The 22,054-nt window shown below is 52.6% G+C and overlaps 1 long non-coding RNA gene across 2 annotated transcripts; it reads right to left on the bottom strand.

Annotated features, from left to right (window-relative positions):
- On the bottom strand, window positions 1–17,142 carry LOC115496983 (uncharacterized). Of its 2 annotated transcripts, none has more exons than XR_012057925.1 (3): window positions 16,756–17,142; window positions 6,087–6,458; window positions 1–711 (listed from the first exon to the last, which is right to left on the bottom strand). It is a non-coding gene; the product is annotated as an uncharacterized lncRNA (long non-coding RNA). The 2 variants fall into 2 exon arrangements; XR_012057924.1 differs by lacking the exon at window positions 16,756–17,142 and adding an exon at window positions 7,869–8,145.
- Between the last annotated feature and the right edge of the window lie 4,912 nt (window positions 17,143–22,054).

The raw sequence follows: 22,054 nt of genomic DNA, 5'->3' as shown, positions 1-22,054 counted from the left end.
TCAAATTGCTCTAATAATTTATTCTGGTCTTGAAATCCCCGGGGTTATTTCACAGAAAACGTATTTTAAGTTGTTTGGCTCCAAAATGACAAGATAACAGACGATACATATTCATTTGCTCCCCCAAGATGGTGATGAGATGTTACAAAATAAAGCAGCAGATCCTCCCTCCCCAAACAGGCGACTCGTGGCTTTATCTCCCCGATAGCACCCGAATTGTGCTGCCATTTATCTTGAGGGGGTGTTCACGGAAGGGATTGTTTGCAGCTGGAGCTACAAGGCATGAAACAAACTGATAATGGAACTTTCTTTTGAAGCTCATTCTTTTGCAGTGGCATTTTTCTTTTTTCCTTTATGAGCTTCATGACAGGCGAGCAGTAATTTCCTCTGTATTTTAGCACAAACAACAGATTAGTGTCACACTGTTTGCTGGGAGCTTTTGCTCGCTGCTTGCATGAGCACTTGTTGGTGTTGGGTGCGTTCCAATAGATAAATAACGTGGTCATTCGTGAAGATAAAAAGCAGAAACATCTCCTGGCAGGGCAGAGCTCGCTCAGCACAGCTCCTGAGCGTGCTGTGCAGGAAGAGGCACAGGTGAGGAATGGCATTTGCACTGTGAGCCACAGCACACACGGGCCAGGACTTTGTCTTCTGCAGGAGACACAGCACAGCCCTGGGCCCTGCAGACACCACGGCCCAGAGGCGACAGAACTGTAAAGCAAATTAACTGCATCAATCACAGAGAGTGAATTATTTATCTGCAGGCTATGCAGAACACGTAATACAACCTCATAGGAAAAATTACTTTAATTTTTGCCCTTCCTCACACAATAATTAATTATTTTTTCATGCTTTTAGTAATATCGCTGCGAGAAGCCACAAGGAAACATTGTGTGGCAGTTCCTCCTGTTTCTCTGATGTATTTCTTCAAGGCAAAGTTTTCTATTCTTCCACTCTTCCTCCATCACTGGAAAATCAACCGCCCATTCTGTTTTCTGCGACGCTTCCAAAGCAAATGCTCCTGAGGCACATTTGGGCTCCATCCCTGTGGATCCAGGGGTTGGGAGAGCGCGGCCACCGCGTGGCTCTGGAGCCCGAGGGAGCCCGAGGGAACCTTCGGGAACCTTCGGGAACTCCTGACCCAGCGCACCTGGGGCCTCCTCACCTGTCCCTGTCTGCAGGGAGCTCTGCCTCATCTGTCCCCATCTGCACTGAGCTCTGCCTCACCTGTCCCAAGCTCAGCCTCCCCCAGGTGCCCCCAGGTGCCCCAAGTGCCCCCAGGTACCCCCAGGTGCCCCAGCAGGGCAGGGCTGGCTCTGCCCTCCCAAAGCTCCCATTGCCCCAGGGACCCCAGAGCAGCACCCCGGAGTTCTGACAGTGATCTCCCCACCAGGGCACCCTGCTGCACCTCCAGCACCATCCCTTACTCTGCCTTTGATCAAAACACACCCTCTACGTTAAACTTATGCTTTTTTATAGAAAAATGTTTTATAACTACAAATTACAGACAAAAAAAGATTACTGCAAAGTGGAAAATTACTATTGGGCAATAGAAATAATCTGATTAATTGCTCTCTGATCACTGTATACAAAGATCAGGGTATGAAAATTGCATTTTAGTGAGTTTATTCCTTCTAGATTCCCACATAAAAGTCGGGTTTATCTTTTAATTGATCGACACTGCATTTACATATAAATCTGAAAATTTGGGTGTGGGAAGATGGCTATAAATGAGCAACAGAGGACATCCACACTGCAGCAAGTTAGGAAAAGGCTTCAAAACGTTTTTAAGTCACCCTTAAGGAATGCTGGTGGCTCTGCACTGGGATCTGTTGCCATTTATCCTCTAATTAATCAGGCTTTTGTCTTAATTTCTGTAATTGCTTCACAATTGTATGAGAAATCAAAGCATTAGTTAAGAAATTTGCTGGTGACAGGGACCGCAGCTCTGTGCTGCCTCCTCCAAGCGCCCCAAACTCTGCCCAGACAGACCCCAATCTCCCCCTGACAGACCCCAAACTCCCCCTGACAGACCCCAAACTCCCCCTGACAGACCCCAAACTCCCTCGGACAGACCCCAAACTCCCCCTGACAGACCCAAACTCCCCCTGACAGACCCCAAACTCCCCCTGACAGACCCCAAACTCCCCCTGACAGACCCCAAACTCCCCCTGACAGACCCCAAACTCCCTCTGACAGACCCCAACTCCCCCTGACAGACCCCAGACTCCACCCGGAGGTGGCACGGAGGCACAGCCCAGCCTGTGCCCGCTGCCAGCAGCTCCCCAGGCTCCCCCTGACCCCTCTCAGCCCTGCTGGCAGCGAAGCCATTCCTCTGCTGGAGAGGAAACAACAACTGTCAGCGCCATTCTTTGGGTAAAGGGGAGAAAAAGATAAGCCAAATATGCCAATTTGTGTGTGGAAAGGTCAGAATTTAAAAATTCTCACTTCTTGCACTGCTACATAACTTAAAATGGAATCAATTTTAAGTGCACCATAAAGCTATATTCTTCATCCCATTTACCAGGTACCTGGGGCTCCCTCTCTGCCTGCATAAAGACAAGCCTTCGGCTATTTTATTAATATCCATGAGCATCATTTAATGGCTGATCCAGCACTGGAGACACACATTTCATATTTAACAGAAAGGCTGATTTGGAAGGAGCCTGGAAGAGCTGTAATGAACAGATTGGTTGCTCAGTCTGCTCTGATCAATACAACATCATTTACTTAGTGCAACTTATGGGCCGGGTACTTGTGTGCTCGTCTCGGTACTTGTGTGCAGCAACCAGAAAAGTGGCAGACAAGAGGACTTAAAATTAATTATGTTCATGTGACTTCAATTCATGTGAAACCCTAAAGCCCCCTCTGCAATAGAGATCAAAGAGTTCTCTCTTTATTTCTCTACAAACACACTCACACAGGCCAAAGCTGCTTTGTGCACGGGGCCCTTCAAACGGGCAATAAAATGAGATATCTTTATCAACTCAGCAGCAAAATAAACCCTGAAAAGGAATAAACAGCAGAAAGACAACAGTGCAGGCAGCAGAAGCTGCCAGGTGCTCTGGGGGCGATGGGAGGTTACAGCCAGGCTCTGGGCAAGATAAAGCTTGGAGGCCTTTCTGGATAACACCTTTTATGTGCTCTCTGCCCAGAGCCAGCTCCTTTCCAGCTCATTCCAGCCCTGCTCTGCCTCATGTGTTATTCATGTGCCTCAGCATTGAAAAAGGGAACACGTTGCCCAAGCTGCCAGAGCACATTATGGTAACAGCACATTTGAAGGCTCTTATTTTCCCCCTATATCCAATTATTTTTCCTCCTAGGTTCCAGAATCAAAAACAGGTGAGGGAAAACGCCTACTCAAGGTTCAATGAACGGGGCTGTGTGTGCCAGGAGCGCTGCCAGCGCCCAGATCCCATAAATTCGGGTGGTGCTGGACACGGATCGTGGCCAGGTTCTGCTGCCCTTCCACCAGCCTGGCTCCAGAGCCAATCCTTCCCCTCCCTGCGAGCACAGGAGGGATTTTAACACGTGGGGGCTGCAGTGACCACAGTGCTGGATGGTTCTCTGTGCCTGGGACAGGGTGAAATGGCACAGGGACACAGATTGCCTTGGGAAATCCCACAGGGACACAGATTTCCTTGGGAAATCCCACAGGGACACAGATTGCCTTGGGAAACCCCACAGGGACACAGATTTCCCTGTGAAATCCCACAGGGTCACAGATTGCCTTGGGAAACCTCACAGGGACACAGATTTCCTTGGGAAATCCCACAGGGTCACAGATTGCCTTGGGAAATCCCACAGGGTCACAGATTTCCTTGGGAAATCCCACAGGGTCACAGATTTCCTTGGGAAATCCCACAGGGTCACAGATTTCCCTGTGAAATCCCAAAGGGACACAGATTTCCCTGTGAAACCCCACAGGGACACAGATTGCCTTGGGAAACCCCACAGGGACACAGATTTCCCTATGAAATCCCACAGGGACACAGATTTCCTTGGGAAACTTCACAGGGACACAGATTTCCTTGGGAAATGTCATAATGACACAGATTTCCCTGTGGAATCCCACAGGGACACAGATTTCCCTGTGACCAGCTCATCCTGAGTGCCACCGGCTGCCTGCCCTGGCGGTGCCACCCTCTCCCTGCCCTGGCTGTGCCACCCTCTGCCTGCCCTGGCTGTGCCACCCTCTCCAGCCCCTCTCCAGCCCCTCTCCAGCCCCTCTCCAGCCCCTCTCCAGCCCCTCAAGGCTCCTTCCACCAGCTCCTCTCAGCCGGTTTGGCTCCAGGCAGGAGCACAGCAGGTCCCAGGACCAGGCACAGCTCCAGGGACTGCACAGTGGGACACACACCAGCCGTCCCTGGGCCAGCTCCAGCCCTGGCCACAGCAGCCACCAGAACCCCACCGAGAGCCCAGAGGGGTCCAGCAATCCCCTTGGCTGCCTCTCCAAATTCCCCACAGGCAGAGCTTTTGGGGCTCCCCCTCCCCTTGCACAGGCACACGGAATTCAGAACGTGCCCTGGAACTCTTTCCTCTGGAGGTGGAGGTGTTTGCACAGAGAAACCCTCAGATCCCCTACCAGCAGCAATAAATATGATTTTGCATCCCATTTCCTGAGGGAATAACACATCAGCTCACACTGCCTGAGCCATTTTAAATGTTTCTCCTTGGGAGTGAAACCCGAAGTCCCCACACATTAGGCTCCAGTCAGGTTTCACTCCCCACCTATTCTAATCCTACGCCTCATTATTTCTGGAGATAGACAAATAGATGCAACATGTGAATGTTCTCCCCACTGGTGCTTAATGGCATTTTTTCTTCCTTTTTAAAATAAACAAATCCATGAATAAAGCAGAGTCTCAGACTGACTCTACTGCAGAGGCTTCTCAGAGCACAGATCCAGCTCCTCACCTGTTTTCTCTGACCTTAGTCAACACTGCCAATAAATCAACCTCCCCCCACTCCAAAAAAATAGAAAGCCTGTGAAGTTGTGCTTTTCCTTCTCTCTTTCACCTCCACCTGATGCTCAGCACAGAGATTCCCACCTCTAGCTGAGCCTTTGTCCTCCAGCAGGCAGGAGCACAGGGAGGGCAGAGCCCCAGCCCCTCTCCTCACCCAGCACCGAGGGCTGGAGGCCAAAATAAAACAGAAATCAGCTGCTCCACCGGCATGAGGGGCTGGAGACAGCCCCAGTGCCACCCAGCACTACAGAGAAAATAAATCTCCAGGAATCAAAGTCTCCAAACAAACAGATTTATTCACGTCTCTAGACCCACTTCTTTCCCCTCCTCATAGTTTAAAATAAAAACCAAAAAACAAAAACCCAAACCTTTCATGAAAAGCTTTTAAAAGTCCATTCTGGGATTGGCTATTCTGCATTTCATGCAATATATATGGACTTGGGAAATTTTACAGAACAAAATGATTACCCTAAATTATTGATCAAAGGCAGCAAATGTATACAATGGCCTGAGGAACGTACAGGCTGCTCCGAGAGAGGAGAGCCTCCTCTCAGTGGTGGCAGCACTGGCAGCAGCACCATCACAGGCAAGGCTCATTCCCAATTCCATGATCTTACTGCACATCAAACAGGGGAGCCAGCTCTTCGTTTGTGTGCAGTTTGAAACTCAGAAGTGACCAAAGGGGCAGCAGTTTAGGGACAGAAAAAGAAGCTGTAAACACACTCATCCCAGCCAGCACCACGCACCATCACACGTGTTCAGGGCCCTCAAGGACCTGCCATCAATTCAACTTCCCCACATCTCCCACTGGGCAGGAATGGACAGAACAAAAGTCGTGGAACGAACCAGCAGGATGGGCAGCCAGCTGGGCACACAGCATTGCAGGATGGCAGAGCCAAACCTGGGCACAGAATTCCAGAGCATTCTTCTGGCAGACTGCAGCAAGGGGAAAACTCTGCCCCTCACCTGAGACAGGTTCAGCAACGCCCCCATGAGAGGGAGCCTCAAGAGCAAGGTGTCCAGCAGCCCTGGGGACAGCCAGGCTGTGCTGATCAAACACAACCAGCTGGGCAGGGCAGAGCCCCCAGTGCCCTGCCAGCCCAGCTGGGCATCACGTACCTCCCCAAAAGCTGGGCCAGCACTGGCAGAGCCTCCCTGGCGTCCTGCAGCAGCCCCAGCAAAGCCCCTCAGCGAGGCTCCCCTTGGCTGTACAGTGCCTGCTGCTGCCCAGAACTCAGCTGTGGGCGAGGAGCAGAGGAACAGGCCCTTCATCAGAGCTGAAACCCGGGAACGAGGGGCACCAGAGCTGTCCCACTGCTGGAAATGAGCTCAGCACATGAGCTGGCAGCAGCTCATTCCAGGGGTGTTTAGAAGATGTGGTGCCTGGGGATGTGGCTTGGTGGCAGTGCCAGCTTTGTGCTTGGACTCGATGGTCTTACAGATCTTTTCCAACCTTTGTGATTCGCTTCTATTTCTTTTCGAAGCAGGCATCTGCAAAGGCAGGAATTCCAATCATCCCATGGCATTTTATTTCTGCTCCTGGCTGAAAGGCAGGCTTACCTCCAAGCCATGCAGAGCAGGTTGTGTGCAGCACAGCCCCACTCCAGCCCCCAGTGAGAGCCCAGAGCTATTTCCTGCTTTTCTCTGCACCGTAATAACCCATCCAGAGCCTGGGTGAGGTGTCAGCAGGAGGTGTCACAGCACACCAGGAGCAGCAGAGCTGGAAGAAAACTGCATTTCTGATGGAAAAAATGCCCCATCTTCCCCCTCTCCCACAGATACAGATAATAACCTTCATCCAGCCTGAAAACTGAAGCCACAGTGTGTGGTTTATAGTGTCAGAGAGTGGAACTGGGGGTGGAATGGTCACCAGCTCAGGAGTTACCCTGGCTGAGGCTGTGCTTGGAGTACAAGAAGATGAACAAGTCAATTACAGAATGTCCTGCTCCTCATCTCCCCAAGTAATTGAAGACTCAGTATAATTTTTACTGAGCTATTTTTAATTGCTCTCATTTGCTGCTGTGAGTTAGGTGTAGCATTGTCCCCGGTGTGATGTATGCTTCTGTGCAAATTGGAACCAAAACCTGCAAAACATTCCAGCCACTGCCACGGCAAAACAGGCCCAACCAGATAAATGCACCTCATTTCCAGGCCTGGCCTTGAAATATTACAATCCTAATCTATTTATCTGGCTGTTAGTGCTGGTCTCCATCAAGGTCAGGAGAAATTGCTCAATTAACAAACTCCTGCTGCCACAACAACAGAGCTCTGCCTGGAGCAGGGTGAGACCCCTGGCAGGGGCTGGCTTTCTGCAGGAGCCACCAAACCCCTTCTTGTGGGGGCAGAGGTTGGGGTTTGGGGCTGCCCCTGCCCCCTGCAGATGCTTTGGGGTTCAGGGCCCCGGGTCAGGTTTGCAGCTCCTGCCCAGCGCCCACCTTGGCAGGCAGGTGTGAGGAGGAGGAGGAGGATGAGGATGGGGCAGCTCCGGACAGGCAGGAGGGGGAATCCTGGCCTGGAGCAATTCAGGGGTTTGCTGCTGCTGTCAGTGCCAGCTGCAGCCTCCTCCCGGAGCAAGTCCCCCTGCAAGAATTTTTTTTATTATCTCCCCCCACAATTATCCTTATTCCATGACTCCTTCAGAGGGGTGGATTTGACAGGACCTTAAAGACCATTCCAGCCCCAGGCAGACCCTCAGCAAAGCCCCAAGAAATCCAGGTGAAGCCTCGTATCCTGATTTTCATTCCCAGCCCCACGGATTCTGCCTCTTTCCTTCCCCCAGTTTCAGCTCAGGCCAAGCCCCTTCCACATGCAGGGGACACAGGGCAGGTTGACTCGTGCCCCTGAGAGCTGCACAGCCAGCAGAGGCTGCAAAAGGAGGTTATTGAAGTGCAGTTACTGTACCTGCTTTTATCCCTGGAATTGCTTCCCTCGGGGACTGGCCCAATTTGCAGCCCTTTCATCAGAGGCTCTCCTGCCCTGCAGAGATGAGGAGCGTCCTTCCAGGAGCCCAGTGCTGCCTGGAGAACAGAGCATCTGCAGAGGGCAGGGGATTGCCAAACAGCCCTGCCACACACGCAGATAATTCAGGAAAATAAATCCAAATCAAGCAGGATTTCAGCTTTGGTCTAAGGCACAGCGAGGGCCAAGTGGGGCAGGCTTTTCTCAGGCAGAGTTTTGCCTTTCTGCTGAAATAAACCATGAATTACCACATGAAAAGCAGAGAATACAAGGGTGGCAGGGTGGCGAGGGCCTCCCAGAATGGGGTCCCAGCAAGTTGCCCTTTCCCTGCCCGGGAGGAGCCTGGGCAGGGCTCCCAGCCAGCAGATTTGGATTCCAGCGCTCTTCCAGGACCTGGGTCAGCATAAACCCTGCCAGCCCTCCTCGCTGGAGCTGCCCTGCACTGCTGCTTGCCCATCAAACCCATCCCGTTCATTTATCACCCCTGACAGCACCGCTTTGGTTCCTCAGAGGACAGCAACAAATACATTGGACAAGCAATTTCCATTCCTGTTTTTCCTCTGGGGAGAGGAAAGGCAGCTGAGGGGACCCTGAGCCTGCCCAGGAGCACTTCCCAGCTGGTCTGGAGCATCCCTGCCTGGGGCAGTCACAGCACAGCTCACCCCAGCTGGGCTTCGGGCCCCAAAACTGCCCAGGAGCCCAGGGCAGCAGCCAACGCTCCTCTCCAGGGCCTGCCACGCAATGTGCCAGGTACAGCTGGTTTTAATGCTTTCAGTAAATCTGAATTACTGCAGCTGGGTGTGCCCGCTCCTGCAGGGCCCTTGGGGCTCCTCCACCCAGCGTCTCTTGGGGCCTCTGTGCAGTTCTCCCCAGATTAATTAAGGCCTGGATTGAAGATTTTTGTCAATGTCTTGGCAAAGGTTTATGGAGGTCCTTTGGGTTAATTTATAATCCCCTCAAGAATAAGTAAATATTTAAACTTCCCCCAGTGGTGTAATTGAATGTTTTAATTCATGCTGGTAGAACCGAGTCAGGCAAATGCTTCTGTTGCTGGAGTTATTTATGAAATAAATGAAAATAAGCAATCACCCCTGTCACTGTGCTGGAGGCTGTGGGAAAGTGCTGCTCTGGCAGGCCCCACCTCACACCTGCTCGGCAGGGCCAGGGGAGCGGGGCTGCAGAGAGCCAGGGCAGGGCAGGGTGCCCGCTGTGCCAGGGTGCCACACCAGCCACCAGAGCCCTGCAGCCCTGCAGGCCAGGACGGGAGGGATCCATGGATGAGGGATGGAGGGATCCATGGATGGATGGATGGATGGATGGATGGATGGATGGATGGATGGATGGATGAGGGATGGATGGATGGATGATGGATGGATGGATGGATGGATGGATGGATGGATGGATGGATGGATGATGGATGGATGGATGGATGGATGATGGATGGATGGATGGATGGATGGATGGATGGATGGATGGATGGAGGGATGGATGGATGGAGGGATGGATGGAGGGATGGATGATGGATGGATGGATGGATGGATGGATGGATGGATGGATGGATGGATGGAGGGATGGATGGATGGAGGGATGGATGGAGGGATGGATGATGGATGGATGGATGGATGGATGGATGGATGGATGGATGGATGGATGGATGGATGGATGATGGATGGATGGATGAGGGATGATGGATGAGGGATCCATGGATGGATGATGGATGAATCGATGCATTGATTCATGGATGCATGGATGATGGATGAAGGATCCATGGATGGATGGATGAAGGATCCATGGATGGATGGATGAGGGATGCATGAGGGATGAATCCATGGATGATGGATGAGGGATGCATGGATGGATGAAGGATCCAGGGATGGATGGATGGATGAGGGATCCATGGATTCATGGATGGATGGATGGATGAAGAATCCCTGGATGGATGGATGAGGGATGACGGATGAGGGATCCATGGATGGATGGATGAGGGATCCATGGATTCATGGATGGATGAGGGATCCATGGATTCATGGATGGATGGATGGATGAAGAATCCCTGGATGGATGGATGAGGGATGACGGATGAGGGATCCATGGATGGATGAGGGATCCCCACCCTGCCCATGCTGCAGCTGCACAGCCATGACAGCCCAGAACCAAACCAACAGCATCAACGGGTGTGTGGTAACGACTCACAGACACAAAACCTGCTGGAATTTGGAGCCTTGTAGGTGCAGGAGAAACAATGGGGGTTGTTTTAACCTTCATTTTTGTGTGCTAGGCACCGCAGAGCACTGTAAATCCCAGCTCCTCCACGGCAGTGATTGCACTCGGGTAAATACTGCTCAGGTTTCTCGTGCCTCTGTCTCTGGAGCAGCATTACAGAGTTGTGGTGCTGCAGGCCACAGAGAGAGATGAATTGAAAATTAAGGCACCTAAATAATTAACCCCACTCCCGAGTCTTGGAGGCAATTTAATGAAGTGCTCTTGGGGCCGTGGCTGATCGTGACTAACAGCCATTGTCACCGTGTCCCCAGGGGCTGTGGCAGCAGGGCCACGCTGCCCCGCACAGCAGAGCTGGCCCTGGTGCTGTGCCAGGGAACATCGGCCTGCAAGCGGGATGGGAACCTGTGCACTGGGTCACAGTTAATGCCACACCAGGGGTTCCTGGGTCACAGTTAATGCCACACCAGGGGTTCCCTGGTGGAGTGGCAGCAGAACAGGAGCACAGCAGCCAGGCTGGCTGCTGCCAGGGGAAGCAGCACGCTGCAGCTCCCAAAGCAGAGCTTTGCATGCTGTGCCTGCAGGAGCTTTCATCTCTTCCCAGGAATCCTGGTGCCCAGCCGGGGCCTCAGACAGCTGAGAACTTCCTTATGTCTAAATCAGGGCAATTATCTAATTGAGACATTTGGTAGGCGCTGGGAGGAAGTGCAGGGGAGGGGAGGGAGGAATAAATCACGGAGCAGAGTTACCCATGGGTGACAAACAGCAGAGACAGCCTGCAGAAAACCTGTTCTTTCCCTTGGAGCAGCATTCTCCAGGAGAACATGGCACTGGGCAAGCACCTGCTGGCTGTGGCCACCGGCCAGGGCTGCATGGGCCCTGCCAGGATTTTGGATTAAGAACACGGTGAGTTTTTGTTCCCAGGAAAGCAGGGCAGGAAGTTTTCCCTGTTAAGGCCTGGAGCCCCAGGCAGCTGTGTGTGAGTTGATGGTTCCTGGGTGGGAATGCTCCTGGTTTCCTTGGGCTGGAGGAGCCAAACCCAGCTGGGTCTGAGGTGGCAGCCCTGCTGCAGGGAGGCTCCAGACCCTCCTGCCCCGGCAGACCCTTCCTGCAGGGGATGGAGCCGGGCAGTGAGCGAGCCCGGCCGGTGGCAGTGCCAGCAGTGATGCCCAGGGCTGCAGGATGCCACCCCAGAGCTGCCAGCCCAGCCAGCCCTCCCTGGAGGGAGCAGGGGGTTTATCCCTCGGCCTCACACAGCTCTGCTGCTCCAGGCTCGCTCAGCACCCGCTGCCCTGCCTGCTCCTCTGCAGCTGGGCAGCACCCAGGGGTGCAGGGCCCTGCCCGGCTCCCTGGGCAGAAGGGACACAGCTGCTGGGTCCCAGTCCCAGAGACAGCCCCAGCAAAGCCAGGGGCTGGGCAGCACCCACAGAGGAGCCAAACAGTGACAGCCGAAGCTCTGTGCCTCGTAGTGCATTTCCATCGCAGCATTCAGGATGTTTCTGACCCAAATACACCCCCTGAGAACAAAAATAACTGTAAGGAATACAGTCTTTAATCTGCCTAGGTTCAGCCCCCAGAAAGATCAAATCCATTACACGTTATCCCTTGTCTTGCCTGTTAATCCTAAAGGGAGGGGTGATTAAACAGCACTCCTGACCCTGCTGTGCACTGGGGCCACTGATGGCAGAGCTGGGCTGTCACACACACTCCTGTGCTGCCCAGCTGGGATTGCACCCAGCACAGGCTCCCTGCCCGAACCAGCACCCAGCAGCACCCAGCAGCACCCCAGCAGCACCCAGCAGCACCCCAGCAGCACCCAGCAGCACCCAGCAGCACCCCAGCAGCACCCAGCAGCACCCAGCAGCACCCCAACAGCACCCCAGCAGCACCCAGCAGCACCCAGCAGCACTCCCTGCCCGAACCAGCACCCAGCAGCACCCAGCAGCACCCCAGCAGCACCCAGCAGCACCCAGCAGCACCCAGCAGCACCCAGCAGCACCCCAGCAGCACCCAGCAGCACCCCAGTAGCACTCCAGCACCCAGCAGCACCCAGCAGCACCCAGCAGCACCCAGCAGCACTCCCTGCCTGGCAGGAGGGTCACAGGAAAGCACAGCCCAGGGCAGGGCAAGGCTGGAGCTGCAGGGGTGGGACAGGGTGAGAAGCCACAGTGACAGGAGGTGCAGCCGTGGGGAGAAAAGTGATGGGATCTGAGCAAAGCCAGCAAACGTAGCAGAACCCCAGAGAGGTTTGGGTGGGGAGGGACCCCGGGGTGCCCCTCAGGGCAGGTCCCATCCTGCTGAGCCCCCACGGGAAGGGACGTGCGCTCCCCTCCGGCTCACACCACGCAGCGGGAGCCCCTTCCAGGCCTGGGGGTTCAGGCTGTCAAATTAATTTTAATTACAATTCAGAGAAAGAAAACCCACTTGAACATTTCTAATCAACAGGCATCTAATGAGGCCTGTTAGTTCCTGTAGTCTGAACACAGTCGGGAATTTTCCAAGATAATTTACTTCATTAATATTCAGCTAGAAGTGGATCATTCAATACTTTCCGTGGTGGCATCGAGATAAAATATGTCAAAAGAAAAATTTTCTATTTGACGTGGACTTTAAGTTTCATAGGTTTTGTTCTATCTTAGGAAAAAAACACTTCAGAGTGAAATAAAACATTACAGCCCAGATCAACCAAAATGAGTACTGGGACTCTCTGAACCAGGAGCGTCCACGGAGGAATATAGCAGAGCCAAGCAGGAAAATCACAGGAATCCCATCCCAGGGCTTGTGAATGCTGTTGCTGTGTATTATTCTTGATACAAGAAATGTCAGCAGCCCTTGAGAAGCTGTCAGCCTTTTTATAGAACAACAGCTTTATTGTACCAGCTCCCACAGCCTCCAGCAGAGCCTGGGCTGCTTTGCTTGGCTCCAATGGAAATTAAAAACCCAAACAAAGGTGGATGAAGGAGCTGCAGAGAGATCAGTGTTGGTCTGGGGCCTGAGCAATAAAAGGATGAGTAGGGGAGGAGAGCAGGACCCGGCAGGGAGGAGAACAGGACCTGGCAGGGAGGAGAGCAGGTCCCGGCAGGGAGGAGAGCAGGACCCGGCAGGGAGGAGAGCAGGACCCGGTTAAAGTTATCCCCATGGTTAAGGTTAAAGGTTATCCCCATGGGTTAAGGTTAAAGGCTCTCCCCATGGGTAAAGGTTATCCCCATAGGTAAAGGTTAAAGGTTATCCCCATGGGTAAACATTAAAGGTTCTCCCCATGGGTAAAGGCTCTCCCCATGGGAGGTGCCGTTCCAATCCCAGCATGGGATTCCATCAGAGATTCCATCAGAGCTCGCTGCAGACACACGGCCAGCAGCAGAAGGGAAAGGTGGAATCACGAGTGTTTGAAGGGCCATTTTCTGAAGGGCTGCTGTGGCTGGGGAGGGGAGGCTGCAGAAAGCATCAGCTGCTCCTCGGGCTCTTTTCTGTCCCGTGTGCTGCAGCCAGAGTTTCTTTACCTGCAGGGTGGAACAGTTCGGGGGCTTTGGTCAGCACAGGAGTATATGCAGTGCACATACAGAAAGCACGGCTGCACAGAGCATGCATACATCACACACAGATACCTAAGCTCTCTCCTGTTTCCAGACCTCATCTTAATTTTCCAAGCCTGCTCTGCTGAAATGCTCTAAAAGTCAATTTTGAGCTCACAGATGCTTGTTAGTGCCTGTCTCTATGCGACTCGAGGGGATCAAAGTTTGATTTTTAAATGGTGTTTCTTTCCAATCAGGAAACTGAATGTGCTCATAAACACCAACCTCTGCAAGCAGACTCCAAATGCAGACCAGATCCTATTGCTCTCCATCCTACACCAGTGATGAGCCTTGATCCCCAAAGGGGCTTTGCACACCAGGGAGATCAGATATTGGCCAAATGCAATTGCTGTGACTTTACTGCTGATGTTTCTGTGCTGCAGGACACAGCAGGGAAACAGCAGCTCCATCCACGAGTCTCTGCTGGGCTCCTTCTGCTCCCGTCCCACGCACCAAACCTCCCCCAGCCCAGGGTCAGGCTGTGACCCATGGCTGCTCCAGGAACTGCCCAGCACTTCTGCCCCAGCTTCTTCCAACTGGGACAGCAAAGGGGACTCCAGGCCCCCCAGAATGAAACCTTTGGGTAGATATTGTCCCACCTTAGAGCAGGCAGGGCTCTGACAGCAGCACCAGCTCCTCCCCACACCACACACACCATGACCTCCACCGCTGGAAATACAAGGGGAAGTAGGATTCAAGCTTCCTATTGTTCATGGATTAATTAAATTACATTCTTGTGATTCAAAGACACTTAGGTTAATTTAAGAACAGATATTTTACCCAAAACTCACTTAACTGCCATGTAATTTTTTGCTGTTTCCTTTTCCATTATTGCTGATTAACAAGATCCTTGGGAATAAATAGAAGCGCTCTCTCTGCTGTAATTAGCCTGTCTGTCCCTCTGATTAGCTGATTCCTATTTTGTGGCAGGGAATTTGGAGATCCTAAACACTCTGCTCTGACATCATCATTCCAGCAGAGAGCCAAGTGGAAGTTTTGTGGGAAAGAGAGGCCTTGGCTCTATTTTAATGGATGTTTGGAAAGTCACCCAGGCCCAGCCTCAGCATCCCTGGAACCAATGGATTTCAGTGCACAGAGCCAGGCAAGGCCAGCCCAGGAGGAAGAGGGGAGCCATGGGGCAGAGCTGCTTGGGGACACCCCTCTGTCCCACCCTTGGGTGCCCTGCACACCCCCATGTCACCCCCACGGCGTGTGTGTGACCCCCAGGGCTGCAGGGTCAGAAATGCAGCACTGCAGGGCACAGAAATGCAGAAATGCAGCACTGCAGGGTCAGAAATGCAGCACTGCAGGGCACAGAAATGCAGCAATGCAGCCCTGCACAGCACTGAGCCAGCCCAGGATCCGGGCAGGACGTGGCCATCACACCCCAGAGTGCTTCACCCCACCATTCTCCTGTCCCAGACACAGGGATTTGTCAGGACCAAAAAAGGACAAAGCTTTTTCTGGGCTCCAGTTGCTTGTACATTTGTAGAGCTGAGGAGGTACAGGTCTTTTAAAAAGGTATTAGAGTTTTTGAAAGGATTATTTTCCCCAGCTGTCATTAAAGTAAAAGTGTTATTTACCAATTTTTAGAGAGTTCTAAACAGTATTATTCTACATTTTGAAAGGTTGGAGTTATTTAAATTTATTAATACAAAGGCAGAAAGCTCTTTATGGAGGTCAGATCATTTATTCTGCCCCGACAGATTAAATTAAACTTTGAGATCAAAAAGCTGAAATATCCTTAGGAAGAGACCAAAAACCCAGAAGTTTTGTTTAATTCACCCTGGCCCTTAGTGAATTGCCATTAAGGAGGCTGAGGGTTTTTCAGAGCAACAAGTGACAGAGAACAAGGGCAGGAGTGCCTGGGGGGAGTGCCTGGGGACACTCCTGGGGACACTCCTGGGGACAGTCCTGGGGACACTCCTGGGGACACTCCTGGGGACACTCCTGGGGAAGGAGGCCAGGAGCAGGGCTGGTACCACAGAGCAGAGCAGAGCTTTAAAGAGGTCACTGAGAGGGGGAGTGGATGAGAGAGAGGCAGGCAAAGTGTGAGACAGGAATTATTCAGGGGTCAGGAGGGAGAATTTGGGGTCATGGCGTTTGCACATCAAGTAGAATTTTTCCTGAGACAGAATGACCCCATCCAGTCCCTTTTGTCACCTGGGCATACACAAAATGATTTCCTGAGCAGGGAAATTGATCCTTGACAGTGAAGGTGCATTGGCAAGAGGCAAGAGCCTGAGAGAGCTCTGCTCTTCTGCAGCTCCCATGTCCATTATGAGGAGCAGCTCCCAGAGGTGTCCCAGCAGCCTGCAGGGTCTGGGGGGTTTGTACTGTGCCCTGTCCCAGCTGGCAGGGGAGCAGAGGGTGGGCAGGAAAGCAGGAAAATGTCAATTGAGTGTGAAAGTGAGAGGGAGATGCTCCTGGTGAAGGAATTTATCTCCCTTTGTGTAAATACCCACGGGGCACGGGAGGGCTTTGCTGGGTGTGAGCAGGGCCAAGGGAGCAGAGCAGGAGCCCAGCCTGGGCTGCTCTGGGGCTCCCACTGAGGGGTCCCAGCCGCAGGACCCAGCTGGGTGCCACCACCCAGCAGTGCAGCCACAGCACTGCTGCCCCAGCAGAGGGACTGGACTAAATAACACCTTGCTCGTGATCTCCGTGTCAACAAATTAGACAACTGTGTTGGCAACTTGGCAGGCTCCTCTTGTCTGCACTGTAAATCAAGTTCCCAGTCTTTGCAGCTGCACAAGAATTTCCTTTTTTTTTAATTTTTCTTTTTTTTTTTTTTTCTGGCATCATTCCAGAAAGATGATTATTTGGTGATCTGCCTTAGTGTCCAAATCCTGACTCTGAGAGAATAAACAGCCCCAGCAGGATCCCCCAGCCCAGGCACCCCAAATCCCACCCTGGGCATCCCTGGAGCGCTGTCCAAAGGCTCCTGGAGCTCTGGGGCTGTGCCCATTCCCTGGGCAATGCCAAATTCCAGAACTTTCCCAAATTCCAGCCTAAATCCCAGAGCCCCAAGAACTCCTCACCTCTGAGCAGGCACAGCCAGCATCCCCACCTGTGCTCCAAGGGTAACGTATTCATTGGAGTGCTCATCAAATGTGACCGTTTTCGTTCTCATTTGCATATGCAAATCACCACGATCTTTATGCAAGAGAGGACAAGTCCTCCCTCTTTCAGGCAGACCATATTTCCTGCTATTTCTGGCTCTCCCCACTCCGCTGCTGGCCTGTGTCTGAGAACACAGAGGTAAACAAAAATGAAAAATGATGAGAAGGAAGCGAGCCACCTGCTTCCCACCTCGCAGGGCTGGGATTGATCCTGAGCAGCAGCTCTGGGTCCCCAGGCCTTCTCTTTGCCCCACTTGGTTCAGCTTGGCACCATGGCCATCTGGCTATTTGGGGGCTCGCAACTAAATCCAGTGAGGAGCAGCTGAAAATGTTACTGCTCAGTGTACTGCTCTTGTTTTTATTAATGCCTAAGAACAGGCACATGAGGAATCTGCATGCAGCTCAGATTGTGCTGTGGAGAGGCAGGTATTGCTGCTGATCCCCTGGGTGCCAGGGCTTTTCCAAAGCCTCTCCACAGCCCCAGGTGAGCACTCACCACACTCAGGTGAGGAGCTGTGGCTGGACAAGCTGGGTCTGAAGGGCCCAGGACAAAGGCTGGGCCAGGCACACTCTTCTCTCTCTCTCAGGATTTTTCATAGAGGAGCACAGAGGGAAGAAAGAGAACAATTTCTATTTCTGCTCCTTTTTTTCCCATGTGGAATGTGTGTGGAGAATTGTTTACCTGGAGTGATGCTTGGTTGGATTCTGTGAGGATTGTTTGAGCTGATGGCCAATCCAACCCCACTGGGGCTGGACTGGAGAGAGGATAAGGAGTTGTGAGTGACTTAGAAAAGTAGGTTTGTAGTTTTAGTATCTGCTTTAAATAGTACATTAATGTATTATAGCATAGTTCTAACAAAGAAATCATTCAGCCTCTGAGCTGGGGTCACATCGCCCCACTCGGGGCAAGGCCTGGGCCAGCCCAGGGCATTCTCCAGTCCCAGGCAGAGCCCACCAACAGCCCAGGGCTGGATTCTGCAGCCTGCCAAGCTTTTCCATATTTATGACAGATACTGGGCATTAACTTCATTTAGGAGTTTAACAAGGATTGCCCTTCATTATCCTGCACACAAACAAATATTACCAGGAGCAAGTGAATCACACAGAATGCATCCTTTGGGCCTGAGGGAAGTGATGGCCGAGCACGCCGGGGTTTGGTGGCCCCAGATGAACAACAGGGCCAGGAGGGGATGCCCCAGACACCCCCAGCACGGGGGCACTGCTGGAGGAGCCATTCCTCGCTGGCATCCTCATCTCGGGCAGTGCCAGCTACACCGGGCTGCCACCTGAGCTGGCTCTGGGGCAGCTGCAGCTCCCGTCCCCCCAGGTCCTCACAGGTCCCCCCAGGTCCCCCCAGGTCCCCCCAGGTCCTCCCAGGTCCCTCCAGGTCCTCCCAGGTCCCTCCAGGTCCCTCCAGGTCCCTCCAGGTCCTCCCAGCTCCCTCCAAGCTTGCCCCTGAGCTGACACTCTCTGGGCTGGGGCCAGCCTGGATGCTGCTGGTTCTGATCCATGCTGGAGCTGGTTCTGACCCATGCTGGAGCTGGTTCTGACCTGGTTCTGACCTGGTTCTGACCCATGCTGGAGCTGATTCTGACCCAGTTCTGACCCATGCCGGAGCTGGTTCTGATCCATGCTGGTTCTGATCTATGCTAGAGCTGGTTCTGACCCGGTTCTGACCCGGTTCTGACCCATGCTGGAGCTGGTTCTGAGCCGGTTCTGACCCATGCTGGTTCTGATCTATGCTGGAGCTGGTTCTGACCCTGTTCTGACCCATGCTGGAGCTGGTTCTGACCCATGCTGGAGCTGGTTCTGACCCGGTTCTGACCCGGTTCTGACCCATGCTGGAGCTGGTTCTGAGCCGGTTCTGACCCATGCTGGTTCTGATCTATGCTGGAGCTGGTTCTGACCCTGTTCTGACCCATGCTGGAGCTGGTTCTGACCCATGCTGGAGCTGGTTCTGACCCATGCTGGAGCTGGTTCTGACCCGGTTCTGACCCGGTTCTGACCCATGCTGGAGCTGGTTCTGACCCATGCTGGAGCTGGTTCTGACCCATGCTGGAGCTGGTTCTGAGCTGGTTCTGACCCGGTTCTGACCCATGCTGGAGCTGGTTCTGACCCGGTTCAGACCCCTGCCGCAGTCCAGCGATCCCACCCTGCTGGAATCTCCTGCTCACACCATGGAGGGGCTGGGTTAGGGCCAGCACCTCTGGCACTCTCATCCCTCTGAGCCAGCTCTCCTGCCCTGGAATTATTAACACAGCTGAAACCTCTCCAAGAGAGGATTTGCTTTTAATGATTTTCTCCTCCCTGATTTTAAGGTTAAATTCTGAGATTGTATCGTGCATTTCTATTTTGAGGTGAGCAGAAGTGCACTGACAGTAACTGCATCAACCAACAAGAGAAATTACAGAGCCACAAGTGCAGGCAGGGAATTAGGGAATATTGACAGCCACTGATGTAGCAAAAGGTCAAAGTGGTTGGAGGGCAGAGCTGTGATGCTCATCAGCACCACAGCAGAGCTTTCCATCAGCACAGGTTCCTTTTTACAGGGTAAATGAGCAAGGAATGACTGTTGGTATCTGGGGAGAGTCCGTATTTTGTTCCAAGCCTTTCCTGGATGCACTGCCAGCTCCCTGGGCAGTGTCTGCCTGTTCCAGCCAGGGCAGCTGACCTGAGCTTCCTTGGACCAGCCAGAAAGGAGCAGGGTGGGAGAGCTCTCCCCACACCCCAGCTGGGGGTGCTGGCAGGGTGGGCTGTGCCATCACTCCCATCCCTGGTGGCCCTGGCTTGTCCCTATTTCTGCAAAAATCCGGGACAGGTTCAATCCAACCCCGTGAGATCGGAGCCAGCAGTGAACAACGTGGAACCAGCGATGTAGCTGCTGATGAATGAACTCTACAACAGTCTGGAAGGACCTCAAAATAATTCATGGCTCGAGAGCTTCTATAAATCCTGCTAGTGGGGTGTCCTTGGCGAGCAATTAGATGAGTAACTGCTATTTGTTCGGGGAGATTTTCTTTTGAAGATGTTTTGCTGGCAGGTGAAGATGGAGTAGACAAACCAAACCCAAGGAAAACTCTGCCAGAGCCCAGCTTGTAACTCAAATTAGGTTCATGAGTGTTATCAATTTTCCCTCTCTTTACTGAAAATCAAGGACTTTTCACTTTCAGATCTTTAAATCATGTGCAAAGTGTGACAGGATTCAGTATTTGCAAAGGTGGCTTTTTCCTTTGGGCTGTTACAGAAGCAAAGGAGTCCAGCAACATTCATTCCATGGCTTCTCATACACAGATGACAGAGCACTGCTGATGTCTGAACACCTGACTTATTTGCTAATTCATCATTCACTTACTTCTAGATTATAATGTCTAATTTCTTCTCTAATGTATCAATTTCTCCCCCGATTTAGTCCTCTGCCATCCGATCCGGAATTTAAATGTAAATAGGTAAATGAACACACACGTTCCTGTGGCAGGTACACAAGAAGCCATCGTCATTTGGCACAGGCAGAGAAAGACAAAGCACAGAGGAGGAGGGATGGATGCCTGGGCAAGCACACTGCTCCATCAGCACACGAGCAGTGTCAGAGCCAAGGCAGGCTGTAGTTATAGCAACCACATGTTGGGCTGCACAGCACAACCACGGGAACACAGCTCCCATCCTTGTCAGACCCTGCAGAGGGGACCTGGTCCTGTGCTGGCCCCACAGCGCTGCAGAGAGGCCCAGAGCTGGTCAGAAATCAGGGACCAGCAATGGTCAGAAACCAGGGACCAGCAATGGTCAGAAATCAGGGACCAGCAATGGTCAGCACCCAGGGACCAGGGCTGGTCAGAAACCAGGGACCAGCATTGGTCCAGCACCGGGATCCAGCATTGGGATCCAGCACCGGGATCCAGCACCAGGATCCAGCCCTGGGATCCACCACTGGGATCCAGCCCTGGGATCCAGCCCTGGGATCCACCACCAGGATCCAGCCCCGGGATCCACCACCGGGATCCAGCCTTGGGATCCAGCACCGGGATCCAGCACCAGGATCCAGCACCAGGATCTAGCACCAGGATCCAGCCCCGGGATCCAGCCCTGGGATCCAGCACCGAGATCCAGCCCTGGGATCCAGCCCTGGTTTCTACCACCAGGATCCAGCCCTGGGATCCAGCCCTGGGATCCAGCCCTGGGATCCAGCCCTGGTTTCTACCACCAAGATCCAGCCCCGGGATCCAGCCCTGGGATCCAGCACTGGGATCCAGCACTGGGATCCAGCACCCGGATCCAGCCCCAGGCCAGGAGCCCCAGCCCCAGTGCCCAGCCTGGCCTCGGGCCCTTGCAGGACCCAGGGCACCCCGGCTGCTCTGGCACTGGGATCCAGCACTGCCCCCGTCACTTCCCCCCACGGCTGACCCAAATCCCCTGTCAGGACTCCTTCTCTCAGACTCTCGTTTTTCTTGTCCATTTTCATCCCACCTCCACCCCCTGCCACGTGCTGACAGCTCAGGGACAGACACTTGGGGTTTCTCCTATTGGTTTCATGGAATTATTTCTGCTTTTCTCGCCTGTTTTTAGAAAAGAGATAGATTAATTCCCATAAAAATATTTCAGTTATTATTCCCAGGGTATTGTTTGCTTTCCCCTTTCTTTCTTTTTGTACTTTCAGTAGCAGTGAAAAGGGGATGAAGAAAAATAAATGACATTATCAGCCATTTTGAGAACAAAACTGAAAGTTTTCAGAAGTCTCTTTATAGTGTTCATTACTTCCATGATATCAAAGTGGTTTTCTCTTGAGTAAGCAGTTGACTTTTAAACCATGGGACGGATGAAGAAAGCAAATTTCACAGAAAATAATGATAATTTAAAAGTCATTTTTCCAAGTGAAAGTATTTAAAACTGAAATCCATAAAAATAAATCTAAGCACTTCCTAGCTTAACCCAGGATGATTTAAAAGACACAAAGGAGGGCTGTTCCTGCTGCCAGGAAGGGATGGGGGTCACACGGAAGCTTCCTTCTCTCTTCCCCGTTTCTAACTGGGACCCTTCCCCAAGCAGCTGCCAGATTTTAAATGAAGTGCAGGTCTGAGGGTGGGGAATTGGGCAGCCCGGGGTGTTCACAGAGAACAATTCCTGTCCTTCCTGCAGCCAGGATGGGTACCTGGTGTCTCTGCAGCCAGAATGGGTACCTGGCACCTCCACAGCCCGGGATGCTCACAGAGAACAATTCCTCTCC

Source organism: Taeniopygia guttata, chromosome 12, assembly GCF_048771995.1.
Source record: "Taeniopygia guttata chromosome 12, bTaeGut7.mat, whole genome shotgun sequence".
NCBI lineage: Eukaryota > Metazoa > Chordata > Aves > Passeriformes > Estrildidae > Taeniopygia > Taeniopygia guttata.
This window is presented reverse-complemented; position numbering and strand designations above follow the sequence as displayed.